At 38.8% G+C, this 14,394-nt stretch overlaps 1 pseudogene; it reads left to right on the forward strand.

Moving 5' to 3' along the window:
- Window positions 1-11,095: 11,095 nt before the first annotated feature.
- On the forward strand, window positions 11,096-12,606 carry LOC114703035 (annotated as a pseudogene).
- The last annotated feature ends 1,788 nt before the right edge of the window (window positions 12,607-14,394 follow it).

Genomic DNA, 14,394 nt, shown 5'->3' on the forward strand with positions numbered 1-14,394 from the left:
AAAAAGGTATTTACTGTCACTATCTGGGAAGTACAAACCAAAAGTTTGTACTTTTGTGAGACACTATCTCACACTTGTTAGGATAGTAGTTATAAAAATGATTAGGAGAAAATAACAAATGTTGGTGAAAGTGTGAAGAAAAGAGAACATTTGTACATGCTGGTAGAATTTGGTACATAATGCAAATAAAATAAAACTGGGCATGGTGAACATTCCTGTAATCTCAGCACTTAAGAAGTGGAGGCAAACTCAGGCATGGTGGCGCACACCTTTAACCCCAACACTCAGGAGGCAGAGGCAGGCAGTTCTCTGTGAGTTTGAGGCCAGCCTGGTCTACAGAGCAAGTTCCAGTACAGCCAGGGCTACAGAGAAACCTGTCTCCAAAAAAATTTTTTTTAAGGAAGGAAGAGGAGGAAAGAAGAGGAGGAGGCAAAAGCTGGAGAGATGGCTCATTGGTAAGAGCACATACTGCTTTTCCAGAGGACCAGAGTTTGATTCCCAGAAACCACACTCGAGTGATTCACAACCAACTGTAACTAATTCCAGCTCCAAGGTATCTGATCCTGTAGCCTTTGTGGGCATGTGCACACACATACACATGCTCACACAATAGACACGCATAACTAGAAATAATACAAAACTGTTTCTTAAAAGTGGAACGAAGAAGACTGGGAGTCTGAGGCCAGATGGAGCTGTATAGTGAGATGAGAACCTTGCTTACAAAAAGAAAAAAAAAGAGGAAAGAAAAGAAGGAAGGCAAAGCAAAAGAAGGAAACAAACAAATCCAAGGAATATGGAATAAGTTTAAAACTAAAAATACCTGCCAGGTGGTATTTCTAGTTTTTAACTTTAATCCCAGCACTGGGGAGGCAGAGGCAGGTGGATCTCTGTGAGTTTGAAGCCAGCCTGATCTACACAGTGAGTTCCAGGACAGCCAGTGCTGCACAGAGAAACTCTGTCTTGAAAAACCTAAATAAATAGAAATACCTTATGAGTCAAAACACACACACACACACACACACACACACACACACACACACACACACACTTCCAAAGAAAAGAAAATAAATCAGTATATTGAAGATACTGGTGCTATCCTGTTTATCTTGGTACTATTTACAATAGCTAAGATATAGAATCAACCTGAGTATACACTACCAAATGGATAAAGAAAATCTGAGGTGTGTACCAAGTGATATGAAATAGTATTTGTGCCTGCCAAGTCTATGTCAGGTTTAATTCATTTCTTTTTTGTTGTTTTTGTTTTTTATTTTTCAAGATAGGGTCTCTCTGTGTAACAGTCCTGGCTGTCCCAGAACTTGTTTTGTATACTAGGCTGGCCTCAAACTCAGAGATCTGCCTGCCTCTGCCTCCCAAGTGCCAGGATTAAAGGCATGTGCCACCACTGCCCAGCAGGTTTAACTCATTTTATGTATTCACATGGTTATCAGAATCCACAGGAAAATAATATATTAAAAAATTAATTATGGGGGCTGGAGAGATGGCCCAGTGGTTCAGAGCACTGGCTGCTCTTCCAAAGATTCTGAGTTCAATTCCCAGCAACCACATGGTGACTTACAACCATCTGTAATAGGATCTGATTCCCTCTTCTGGTGTGCTTCAGGTCATTCACATACATAAAATAAATATTAATAAAATAATACAAAAATTAATTATGAACAAGTCCAGCTAGGAGCCTATTTCTTTTTTTATTTGTCTAATCAGGAGGGAGAAACCACACATTATTTTGAATGAGGAAATTTTAACATAAAGATTTTTAGATATAGTGAGAATATTTGCTTACAAAAAGAAAAAAAAGAGGAAAGAAAAGAAGGAAGACAAAGCAAAAGAACAAAATATTAGCTAATAAAGAACCCTAAACAAAAGGCATAGTCAATTTCTCTAAGGCCATGTGTTAGTCAGTTATCTATTAATGAACTAATATACTTCCCTAGGAGTAACATAAAGGAAAGAAGCATATTTATATGAAAGTTTTAGGGACTGAAAGTCCAACATCAGGCTACCCCATAGATTCAACTTTTGGTGAGGGTTTCTTTGGCTCAGTTGCCACATGGCAGATGGCATCAAGATAGGAAAATATTTGTGAGGGAGCTATCACATGGTAAATAGGAAGTGGTAAACTGGGAGAAACCAAGAAGTGACCATTCTTGCTCTTTTAGAATAATTGTTTTGTGAGGACCATCCAGGCTTCCATGAGAACTACTTTAATGCCTTTCAGGGTAGGTCCCCCAAGTGATCTGGTCACCTCCCACTAGGCTCCAGTTCTTTAAGGCCTACCACTTTGTAGCCTGGTGTAATGGTGCATACTTATTGTCTTAGTTGGGGTTTCTATTGCTATGAAGAGACACCATGACCATGCAACTCTTATAAAGGAAAACATTTAATTGGGGCTGGCTTACAGTTTCAGAGGTTTAGTCCATTATCATCATGGCAAGACATGGGAGTGTGCAACAGACATGGTACTGGAGAGGGAGCTGAGTGTTCTACATCCTCATTTATAAGCAACAGAAGGAGTCTGTGTCCCATTGGCCAGACTTGAGCTTATAAGACCTCAAAGCCCACCTCCACAGTGACACATTTCCTTCAACAAGGCCACCCCTATTCCACAAGGCCACACCTCTTAATAATGCCATTCTCTATAGGCAAAGCATTCAAATATGAGTCTGTAGGGGCCATACCTATTCAAACTACCACACCTATAATCTCAGTACTGAGGAGTCTAAGGCAAAGGAATCATAAATGTGAGATGAGCTATATATAGCGAGAGCCTCTCTCAAAAAAAAAAATTAATGGTCTGTAACCTCAATACTGTCATGCTGAGGGTCAAGCTCAAAAAATACAATTCGTTGCAGGATACCCTTAAACCACAGCATGCTGTGACAGGGTACCCAGGGAAAAGCCTCTATTTCCTGGGGTGAAATCTAAACCTTGTTGGGCAGAGCCATGGCTCATGAGTAGCAAAAGAATTTCTGTGGTGCTATACTATCACAACTTGCTGGAAATCTGCCCTCAGTTTCCAGAGAAAGCTCTTTATGGAGCAGTATTACACTATAATTATTTTATTACAAATCATCTGAGAGTCACATCATAGTAAGGTGTTAGTTAGGTAGTGCTGGCTGCAGCATGATACAGAAGCTTGCTACTGGAAAAAATACTAGCATCATACATACCAGCTAGGTAACTGGGAAGTCATATGAATTGCAGGAGCTAGGTACTGGAGAAGTCACCCATGGTCGTAAAAGCTGAGCTTAACAGAGGAGCCACCCACATCACGAGACTACAATGCCAGGGATACTATGGAAGCCAGGCAGTAGGGGACTGTAGGATCTGAATGCTAGACAAGGTGTCCAGATTAGAAGATCCTGCTGAGTGAGTCACCCAAGAGCAAGGAATGACTGCAGTGTCTCCCACTGACAAAGCTTTAACACTGTGCCTACTGGCAAAGATTAAAAATATAAATGTATTGAATTTAGTAAAATGTAGGTATGTATTTTATTCTCTTTCAGAAGGATTTTTAAAGAATGTATTTAGAATTAAAGGAGTATATATATTTGGAAAAGGAGAAAACTGCCTGAAATGTTAGTATTCAGGCTTTGTTTATTAGTTCTTTCTGTTACAACACTCAACTGTGCCAAATCATATGCCAGTACGAGAGGTACAATGTCTGCTTTATAAATTTATACCCAATATTACCTACTTAGAAATATGTGGGTTGGGGATTTAGCTCAGTGGTAGAATGCTTGCCCAAGAAGCACAAGGCCCTGGGTTTGATCCTCAGCTCAAAAAAAAAAAAAAGAAAGAAAGAAAGAAAAGAAATATGCTGAATATTGAGGATAAAACATTTGAATATGTACATAGGAGCTAACAACAAAGTAAATATAGATATATACCCTATATTGTATGGGAATTATGAGATAAATAGGTCTGGTTCATAAGTTAACCCTTGTTCTAGTAGGTCATTAAGGAACCATGTTTCAAGTTATTGTTCTGCCATTTCCTAGAGTATTGTTGTAGGCTGTACAATTAGTGTTGGGTCACTGTGCAGTCCAATGGGAACCAATAAAAGGGAAGAGTGGAGATCTGTCTACTGTATGAAGGTCTGTGTGGTGTTTTAAAAGAAAATGGCCCCCAAAGGGAGTAGCAATATTAGGAAGTTTGGCTTTGTTGGAGTAGGTGTGGTCTTATTGGAGGAAGTGTGTCACTGAAGAGACAGACTTTGAGGGTTCATATATGCTCAAGCCACACCCAGTGAGACAGTCTACTTCCTGTTGCCTGTGTATCAACATGTAGCAGCTCTTCTCCACCATCATGTCTGCCTGCATGCCACCATGCTCCCCACTATAATGGGGAGCTACTAAACCTCTGGAAATGTAAGCCACCCCAATTAAATATTTTTCCTTTATAAGAGTTGCCATGGGGTGGGAGGGGGGAGAACAGGGGAACCCATGGCTGATATGTAGAACTGGATGGTATTGTAAAATAAAATAAAAGGAAAAAAAAAGTTGTCATGGTCATGGTGTCTCTTCATAGCAATAGAAACCTTAACTAAGACCGTCTGCCTGGAATAAATAGTATGTGCCACTCTGTTCACACTCCATGATCGGAAAAAAAAAAGTGGTTGGGCAGTGGTGGTGCACACCTTTAATCCCAGCACTTGGGACGCAGAGGCAGGTGGATCTCTATGAGTTTGAGGCCAGCCTGATCTACAGAGAGAGTTCCAGGACAGGCTCCAAAGCTACACAGAGAAACTCTGTCTCAAAAAAAGAAAGAAAAAAGTGAAACTCTTAAGTGTAGACCCAACTACATTCTGTTAGCATGAAAGAAGAGGAGAAGATATCTTGACACAAGGTATGGAGACTCTGCCTTGCCTGCCTTTCCCTCTCTCCCCTTATTAGCATCTTATTCTTCAGCATATTATATAACTAGTCTGCCCCAGTTTTCTCATCTATATACCACAATTGATATTGACCTCCACTTCATAGGGCCCTCATTTAGCACAGTGTCTATGTATCATATGTGAAATTAAATAATTTGCATATATTAAATATCCCATAAAATTGTATTATATTATTGGCATTATTACTACTAATACTATTATTATCATATTGTCTCTTCTATTTCTCTGTGCTTATCATATCTGACTACATGGACTCCTGTCCTAATTATTCTTTGTCATTTTTGCTTTTTAGTTGAGGATATTAGGGAAACAACAGAATTTTTGGAGACGTTTAATTCAGTGGAATTAAATAGTGGTGAAAGATTTGATCAGTCTACAGGAAAAGATTTTATAGAAAAAATGTATCAAGATAATGACCAGCTAGAAAAGATACCAGAAAAATTGGTTTAATTCTTTAAGTCATCATGTTAAGGAACTGATTAAGGACAGAGGCTGTGAATGTGAAAATATTGAGAAAAAAAAGAATGCATGAAACTACCAAGCTTGTCCCCTCAGTTAAAAGGTTCCACAATTGTGACAAATTTGCAAAAAGTTTGGAGCATACATTAAACTTATATAATCCCAATGGAAGAAACCAACAAACACTTGATTATTACTAAAACACTTATGCAGGTTTATATGAAAAAGAGAAAGTGGGCCAGAAAAAAGCACAAAGTTTGTAGAGAAAAGCAGCACTAGGTAGCTTAAAGTTACAGCCAAGGCTTGTACTGAAAGAGAGGCTGAAACTGTTGAGAAGATTAGTCCTCCTGGTCTTCAGTGGAATAATGGAAAGGGTGTCCTCAAGGAAAGACCCTACCCACCTAAACTCCAGCTTATGAAAGGAGAAAACCTTAAAGGTTTGCTTCTAGAAAGTAGTTGCTTCAACATACAAAAACTAATGTGGTCAAAGACGGGGAGGGTCCATCCCAAGCTGGCAGCTGAACTAGGCAGTGCTGTCTATGTGGTACTTTGTACTATGTGGCTTTTGAGACCTAAAAGATCTAAGAGTGAATGAGTCATGCTTTCTTCCTCTACTGTTTCAGAGTCACTGGGGCCAAGCAATAGGTGACAAGGAATCTCTGTGTGGCTCTGAGAGGGCAGGAGGCCTTTTGAAACCATGTGTGAAGCTGTGAACCTAAAGCCTGCATTGTGGTGGAGAGCTCAAGATGCTGAAGATACCAGAACCATGAGACATTTGCTAAGGACAGCTGTGTACAAGGAGTGGAACCAGCACAAGGGGGAGATGTAAATTGCAGGCAGCAAAGCTGGAGAGACCTAGATTATCTAACCCTTTGCACCTAAAGTTCCAGACATTAAACATGGAGCTACAGGAGTTGGTGTTTGCCCTACTGGGTTTTAGTCTTGCTTTGGTCAAGTATCTCCACAATCTGGCCCCCATTCCTCCTTTAAAGAACAGGACTATATAGTCTGCCATTTTATGTTGGAAATATATACTTGCTTTTTATTTTACAGGGAGGTAAAATTAAGAGATTGTCTTGAGTCTCAGGAGAAACTTTGGACTTTTAAATAATGATTGCACTGTGAAAGACTAGAGAGACTTTTATAGTAGGACTAAGTGCATTTTGCATTATGATATGGCCATGAGACTATAGGGACAAGGAAGTGGAATGTGGTGGTTTAAATGAGAAATGTTCCCCATGGACTCAGGTATTTGAATAATTGGTCCCCAATTGATGGTGCTGTTTGAGGGGATGTTATAAAATCTTTATATGGTGTGACCTTGGTGGAGGATGTATGTCCCTGGGGCCAGGCTTTGAAAACTTAAAGCTTCACCTGACATCCGGTTCACTCTCTGCTTTGTGTTTGCAGATGAAAATGTGATCTCTCAGCTTCCTGCTCTGGCCAATTGCTGACATGCCTTTCTCACCAATATGGACGATCCCTCTAGAACCATAAGCTCAAATAAATTCTTCCTTCTATAAGCTTCTCCTGGTCACTGTATTTTATATGCCAACAGAAACTGACAGTCAAGTCCACATCAGCTATGCCATAGTTGGAAAGAGGAGTGCTTGGTGCTGCAACCACAGGGGAAGTATGTTTAAAAGACTATGGCTTGAGCAAGAAGGCAAGCAATGCCAAGTACTCTTCAGTCAATTTGAAAAACAAGTTTTAACCTCCCCACAGCTGAGATGCAGTTATATGCATAGGGAGACCCTTTAATTTTTTAAGTACTGGGAGTGGGACAGAGGGCTTCATGTGTGCTAGTGAGGAACTCTGCCATAGAATTGTTTTTTTAAAGAACTGAGATATATATACACACACACATATATATATATATAATCCGTTTATATATCATATATAATATATATATATATATACTTTCTCTTATACTTTCTCTTAGACATTTTCACAATATTCGTAAGAGAGAAGGCATTCTAACATACAGTTGTGTTTTGGCATCTGAATATACATGTAGTACTGGGAATGGAAGCCAGTACCTTACACTTGCTAGGCAAGTACCCTACCACTAAATTACACATCCAGCACGGAAATATTTTGATGAAATTATCATATATAGAGAGAGGGCATATATCATTAAGCATACAGCTCAACATATTCTTGTAAACTGAACATACTTAGATCTATAAACAGAATATAAGCAGTATTCCAGAATACCCTTCCTACACTGTACCCTTCCAGGAACTACACATATCCTAAAAATAAACACTCTCCTGACTTTAACAGAACAGACTTATTTTACCGGGTTTAAATTTTTTTTTAGGTTTATTTCATTTTTATGTATATGAGTCTTTTGATTACATGTATGTCTGTGTACCATGTGCATGCCTGGTGCCCACTGAGGCCAGAAGAGGGCATTGAGTCCCTTGGAACTGGAGTTACGGACAATTGTGGACCACCCTGTGGGTGCTGGGAATTGAACCCAGGTCCTCACCAAGAACAAGTGCTCTTAACAGATGAGCTATCTATCTAGGCCCCATTTTGCCTGTTTTTGTGTGTTATATAAATTGAGTCAAATGATAGATTCTTTGATGTCTTTTATAATTCGTATTTTGAAAGTGAAATTCATTCATGTTGTCAGATGTAATTATAGACAACCCATTCTCATCATTATATATACTAGTGCATGAATAGATATTTATCCATTCTACCTACTGTTGATAGACACGGGCTGTTTGCAGCTTGGAACAGTGAACATACATGAGAGCTTCTGTTAGGTTTGCACTTAGGAGTTGGACTATCAAGTTAGTGAATCCCTGTGTTTAGCTCTACACAATCAGTTTTACAAAGTAACTGTGCTAATATGCGTCTACTAACACAGTGAATGCTAGGTATACTTAATATTCTCTTTAAAATAAAAAAAAATATTTTGTGGGGAAGAAGGAAGAGGATGGCTTTGCCATCTTGTGGCTGGCCTAGAAATTGTTTTGTAGCCATGGATGCCTTTGAACTTTGAACCTCTTGCTTCTGCCTGTCAAGTGTTGGGGTTACAGGCATGTACCAGCATGCCCAGTTTATGTAGTGCTTGGAATTAAAACTAGAACTTTGTGTGTACTAGACAAGCACACTACCAACTGAGCTGCAGCCCTAGCCAGCCATGATCTTTCTTACTATAGTTATTAATAGTGTGTGTATAGTGGTATCTCAGTACAATTTTGGTTTTTGTTTTCTTTTTTGCTTGTTTGTTTGTTTTTTGGTTTTGTTTGTTTGTTTGTTTGTTTGTTTGTTTTTCGAGACAGGGTTTCTCTGTGTAGCTTTGGAGCCTGTCCTGGAACTCATTTTGTAGACCAGGCTGGCCTCGAACTCACAGAGATCACCTGCCTCTGCCTCCTGAGTGCTGGGATTAAAGGCGTGCGCCACCACTGCATGGCAGTTTTAATTTTCTTTCTTTCTTTCTCACTTTCTCACTTTCTTTCTTTCTTTTCTTTTCAAAGATTTATTTCTTTATTATGTACACAGTGTTCTGTCTGCACACCAGAAGAGGGTGCCAGATCTCATTATAGATGGTTGTGAGCCACCATGTAGTTGCTGGGAATTGAACTCAGGACCTCTGGAAGAGCAGCCAGTGCTCTTAACCACTGTGCCATCTCTCCAGTCCAGTTTTTATTTTCTTATCCTTCAAATAATTATAGCATCTCCTAGAATTGGCACATCAGTTATATTTGAATCTCAAGACCCATGCATGTTACTCACAGAATTATACTGTCTTTACATCCCCCACTGTAAGTATAGAAGGCTTTCACTTTCCACATCTGTGCTAGCTAGTTTAGGGGGGTTGTTTTTGTTGGTTTGGGGTTTTTTGTTGTTTGTTTGGTATTTGTCAACTCAACACAAGTTAGACTCGTCTGAGAAGAAGAAACCGTAATTGAGCATATGCCACCATCAGATTGTCCTGTATGAAAGTAAGTGGGGTATTTTCTTGATTGATAATTAATGTGGAAAGGCACAGCCCAATGTAGGTGATACCACACCTGGCAAGTGGTCCTGGGTAGTATAAGAAAGCAGGCTGAACAAGCCATTGGGAGCAAGCCATTAAGCAGAGTTTCTCCATGACCTCTACTTCAATTCTTGTTCCCAGGTTCCTGGTTTGAGTTCTTGCCTTGGCTTCCTCTGATGATGTACTGTAGTCTGTAAGTCAAATAAATCCTTTCCTCCCATGTTGCTTTTGGTCATGGCATTTTATCACAGCAATAGAAAGCAAACTAACAACCATCCCAATGCTTGATTTTATTAGTCTTTTTTTTTTCTTGAATGACTAGGGATGAAACCCAGGGCTTCATGCATGCTATGTGTTTCACCACTTAACTACAGCTCTAGCTAATATCAGTCTTTAATTGTAGCTATTGTAGTACATACAGTGATACTATAATGTATAATGTTGATTTACATTATCCTGATGATTGTGATGGTCTTTTCTGAACTTCTTGACAAACCATTGTTCAGATCTTTTATCTGTTATTATTTTGTTTCTTCTTTTCTCATTGTACACCAAATTTTCTTTACATACTTTTTGTTCGTTGGTGATTTGTTGTTGTTGTTGTTGAGATAGGATTTCCTAGTGTTTCTCTGGCTGTTCTGGAACTCACTAGACCAGGCTGGCCTCAAACTCAGAGATCGGCCTGACTCTGCCCCCAGAGTGCTGGATTAAAGGTGTGCACTACCAGGCCTGGCTCTTTATGTACTTTCGAAGTAAGTCCATTATCCAACCTATTGTCCTGCTTCTTTTCACTACTCTTCTTTCTTTCTTTCATTTTTCTTCTTCTTTCTTTTTTTCTTTCTTTCTTTTTTTTTTTCTTTTTGAGGCAAGGCCTGACTCTGTAGCCATGGTTATGCTGAAACTCTCTATGTAGACCAAGAAAGCCTCAAACTCACAGAGATCTGCCTCCCAAATCCTGAGATTAAAGGGTTGCACCACCAAACCCAGCCTTTTACTAATCTTTCTGTTTGTTCTTTTATGGGCTGTGTTTTGGTGGTTTGTATAAGAAATCTTTGTCCAACAAAGATCATAATGATTTCTCTTTTTTCAAACTTTAAAAAAAATTACTAATTTTTTCACACAATGTATTTTGATCATATTCTTTATTTTTCCCCAACTCCTTCCAGATATCTTCCAACTCCTAACCTAACCAACTTCACGTACTTTCTCTTTTAAAAAGCAAATAATAATGATAAAAATAAATAAAAACATCAAAAACAATAAAACACACAAAAAAAATGAAAATCAAAACAGATATTCTGAATTTAAAAAGAAAACAAAATCAATAAGACAAAAAAAATACACCTCCTAAAAGAACTAAAAGTACACAATAAAACATAGGGTCCATTTTGTGTTGGACAACTACTCAAAGACTTACCCAACACTGCTTGGGTGACCAAGAACCTGAGACTAGATAGCCAAGGGACCTAGGGTAAAACCAAATACTATTGGTCTAAAAAAAGAAAAAAAGTAGTGATGAAATGAATCCTAATGACATTCTGCTATACTAACAGATAAGTACCTGGTTCAGCCATCATCAGAGAGGTTTCCTCCTTCTGCAGATGGGAACAAACATAGAGACACACAGCCAGACATTACACAGAGAATGAGGGACCTTGGAACACTCAGGCCTAATTGGGATGTGTCCATCAAATCTCTCCACTCAGGGTTCAGGGAACCCCATGGAAAAGGAGGCAGAAAGATCCCTGATTCTTGGTGGGTGGGTTTGACAAAGACACCCATTTAGTGCTGAGTGCTCCAAAATCTCCCACTCTCTGCACATTGTCCAGTTGTGGATCTCTTGGTTAAAAACCACCTACTGCAAGAAAAAGCCTCCCTGAAAAGGGTTGAATGATGCTCAGATCCATGGCTATAGAAACATGCCAGTAGAGTTATTCTGTTGCTATGTTCCATTAGCAGAATAGTAGAATTTCCCCTAGGTTCATAATCTATCTATTCTCAGGTTCTTGGCCACTTGAAGGTGTCAGATATGAGTTCCTTCTCACAGAGTAGGCCTTAAATCCAATTAAAAAGTGGGTGATATAATATTTGTGCCACTATTGAAACAGAATATCTTGTAGGCAGGATTCCATTGTAGGTCACAGGATTTTCTTCTGTCTTCTCTTTTGGAATTTTAAAGTTTTAGGTTTTCTATCTAGGTCTATGAACCATTTTGAGTTAATATTTTAATATGATATAAGGTATGTTTGTGGTTTGTTTCTAAAATATTTATTTAAAATTAGATTATTTATCACATTTTGACTTTTGTCAAAAATCACTTGTTCTAAGTTAGACATGGTGTTACTGAAGTAGGAGGAACATGAGTTTGAGGCCAGTCTGGGCTACATAGCAAGATTCTTTAAAAGTCACTTGTCCAGAAGGAAGAAAGCAGAAAGGCAGGCATTCGGGAGACTCGACCTTTCCTAAGGGACTGATGGTGTAGACAGCTAGGGTAAAGCATCCAATTAATGGGAAATCTCTCTATCAAGACAGCAATTAGATTAGCAAAGTTGAAAAGCTCTCCCTTGACAATGCTGCTTTCCCTTTTCTGGCATATTCTGGAATCCCAGCAGTTTCTTTCTGTTTTTGTTAGGATGAGGACTATCCTTATTCAGGCACTACTTTGAATATCTATAATCAATTGATTGACAAAGTTCCTCAGCTGAACAAAATGTTTCATGCAGCAGCTGAAGTAGCTGGTCAGTTCATTATTAAACTTACCCATGAAATTGAACTGAACCTGGACTATGAAATGTATAACAACAAAATACTGGCATTTGTGAAGGATCTGAACCAGTTCAGAGCAGATATCAGCGTGATGGGTCTGAGTCTACAGTGGCTGTATTCTACTCATGGAGACTTCTTCCATGCTACATCTGGACTAACGACTGATTTCCACAATGCTGAGAAAACAAACAGATTTGTCATGAGGAAAATCAATGACCGTATTATGAAAGTGGAATATCACTTCCTGTCACCCTACATCTCTCCAAGAGAGTTTCCTTTCCGATACATCTTCTGGGGCTCTGGCTCTCACACTCTCCCAGATTTAGTGGAGAACTTGAAGCTTTGTCAGAGAAATATTAGTGCTTTTAATGAAACACTCTTCAGAAACCAGTTGGCCCTATCTACTTGGACTATTCAGGGAGTTGCAAATGCCCTCTCTGGTGACATTTGGGATATTGAGTTTTAAATGTAATATAAGTAAGAGCAGGGTAGTCTGTTTCTAGACTTGTACTGGTGTATTTTCATTAGAGCTCTAATCTAATGTTAGAATTCTACCAAATCTTGATACTAAATGTCTTTAGGCAGCAGCTTTTAGGTGCAGGGTTGGACCTACACTTCAAGTTCCAGTGGATAACACTTTCCATGTTATGATAGAGTCTCAGATTATCTTTAGAATTTTGAGTCCTTTGTAATAACTTCCTCTTTGCATTATGGTCATGAAAATGTCGAAACCAATTGTAAGAACATTGCTCTAGTCCTGAGGGCATCAGCTGGTATTTTTTGAGGTGGGAGGAAGAGGGATGCTGAGGGTTAATGGGGTAGCTGGGTGTGAGTCCCCATCTTCATCTGACTCTCACTGGGATTCTCCAGATGAACTGTGTGCCCTTAAGGATTATCTGGTTTCCATTTCCTAAATTAGACAGTTACTTTCAGAAGATATGGGGTGTATCTGCCAGGGGGTTGACACAGGTCCTTCTGCTGATGAGAGAAGTTTGTCTGCCCACTGCAGGAATAGGCCTTACTGGTTAACCTTACATTATTTATGATGAGGAAACCAGAAGCCAAAGACTTCACATTCTTTCTCCTGGCATCTGCCCAGTAGTGTTTAGTTCTTTGTTTTGTTTTGTTTTTTTCCGACATTTTCTGAAAAAGAACAAGTTGTAGACTCAGTTTGTCAGACTTTAAAGAACACACTGCCAAATTTTGGCCAAAGTGTTAGTCTTTGGGAGAAGCTTTCTATCATTTTCGCACTGAGATATTTATTGTTTATTTATCAGTGACAGCGTTTACTATAAATAGTGGGGGGTTTTTCATAGAAGATAATTATCGGAAGCAGTGCCTTCCATAATTATGACAGTTATACTGTCGTTTTCTTTTAATAAAGCAGCATCTGCTAATAAGACCCAACAGATACTGGAAGTTTTGCACTTATGGTCAGCACTTGCCAATTTAGGAGAAAGTCACAAGCTAGCGGGTTATAAGACAAGAACTAGAAGAGAATTGGATGTAAGAGGGATTTCTAATCCAGACAGACTTTTAGCTGTCCAGAAAAAAAGATAGTTCTCCTAGGTACAGTGAGTTGTGGCCAAGTTAAAGATAAATGCCATTTAAAGGCTGTGGTAGTACTTACATATGCAAAATTTTACAGCTCAATTTATTCAAGATGTAACTCAAACTCAATCTTGCAAAATTTCCAGTACCTTTGTCACAAACTTAACTCACATTATCAGGAGTAGTGTCTTCCATAATGTATAAAGAACAAGGCAGTTTTTGCTTACCACAGTGTCTATATCGGAGACAGTGATCTCCATATGTTACACTAATGGTGTACATAATTATCGGGAACAGTGTTTCCCATAATTTTCTTCATGCAATGACATCTTCAAAGCTTGAAGATTGTTAGTATCTAACATTAATTCCCAACTTTTTGTAACTCCTTAATTTTAGTTGCAGAAATATTTGTGTCATTAAGCATTTGGTGGGTAAATTCAACTGCTGTACAACAAAATCATTATTTTCAAGATCCTTTTCCCCCCAATTTAATGTGGGTGTTTTGTTATCTCTGGTTTCTCAAGATTTTCTGTTTATGGAATAGAAGTATACATTTGCAATGTATGCTGGTAATAAATGAATTGAACTATCTCCCTTTATTTTCATGTTATTTCCTAAATGTAGTTCAAGCAGGTTTGAATTGGCTTAAAGTAAGGGAAGTTTGGAAGGTAGAGAGTAGGAAATAAAGGGTGTTGGGAAACAA

The sequence above is a fragment of the Peromyscus leucopus genome, chromosome X (genome assembly GCF_004664715.2).
Source record: "Peromyscus leucopus breed LL Stock chromosome X, UCI_PerLeu_2.1, whole genome shotgun sequence".
In the NCBI taxonomy this organism is placed as follows: domain Eukaryota; kingdom Metazoa; phylum Chordata; class Mammalia; order Rodentia; family Cricetidae; genus Peromyscus; species Peromyscus leucopus.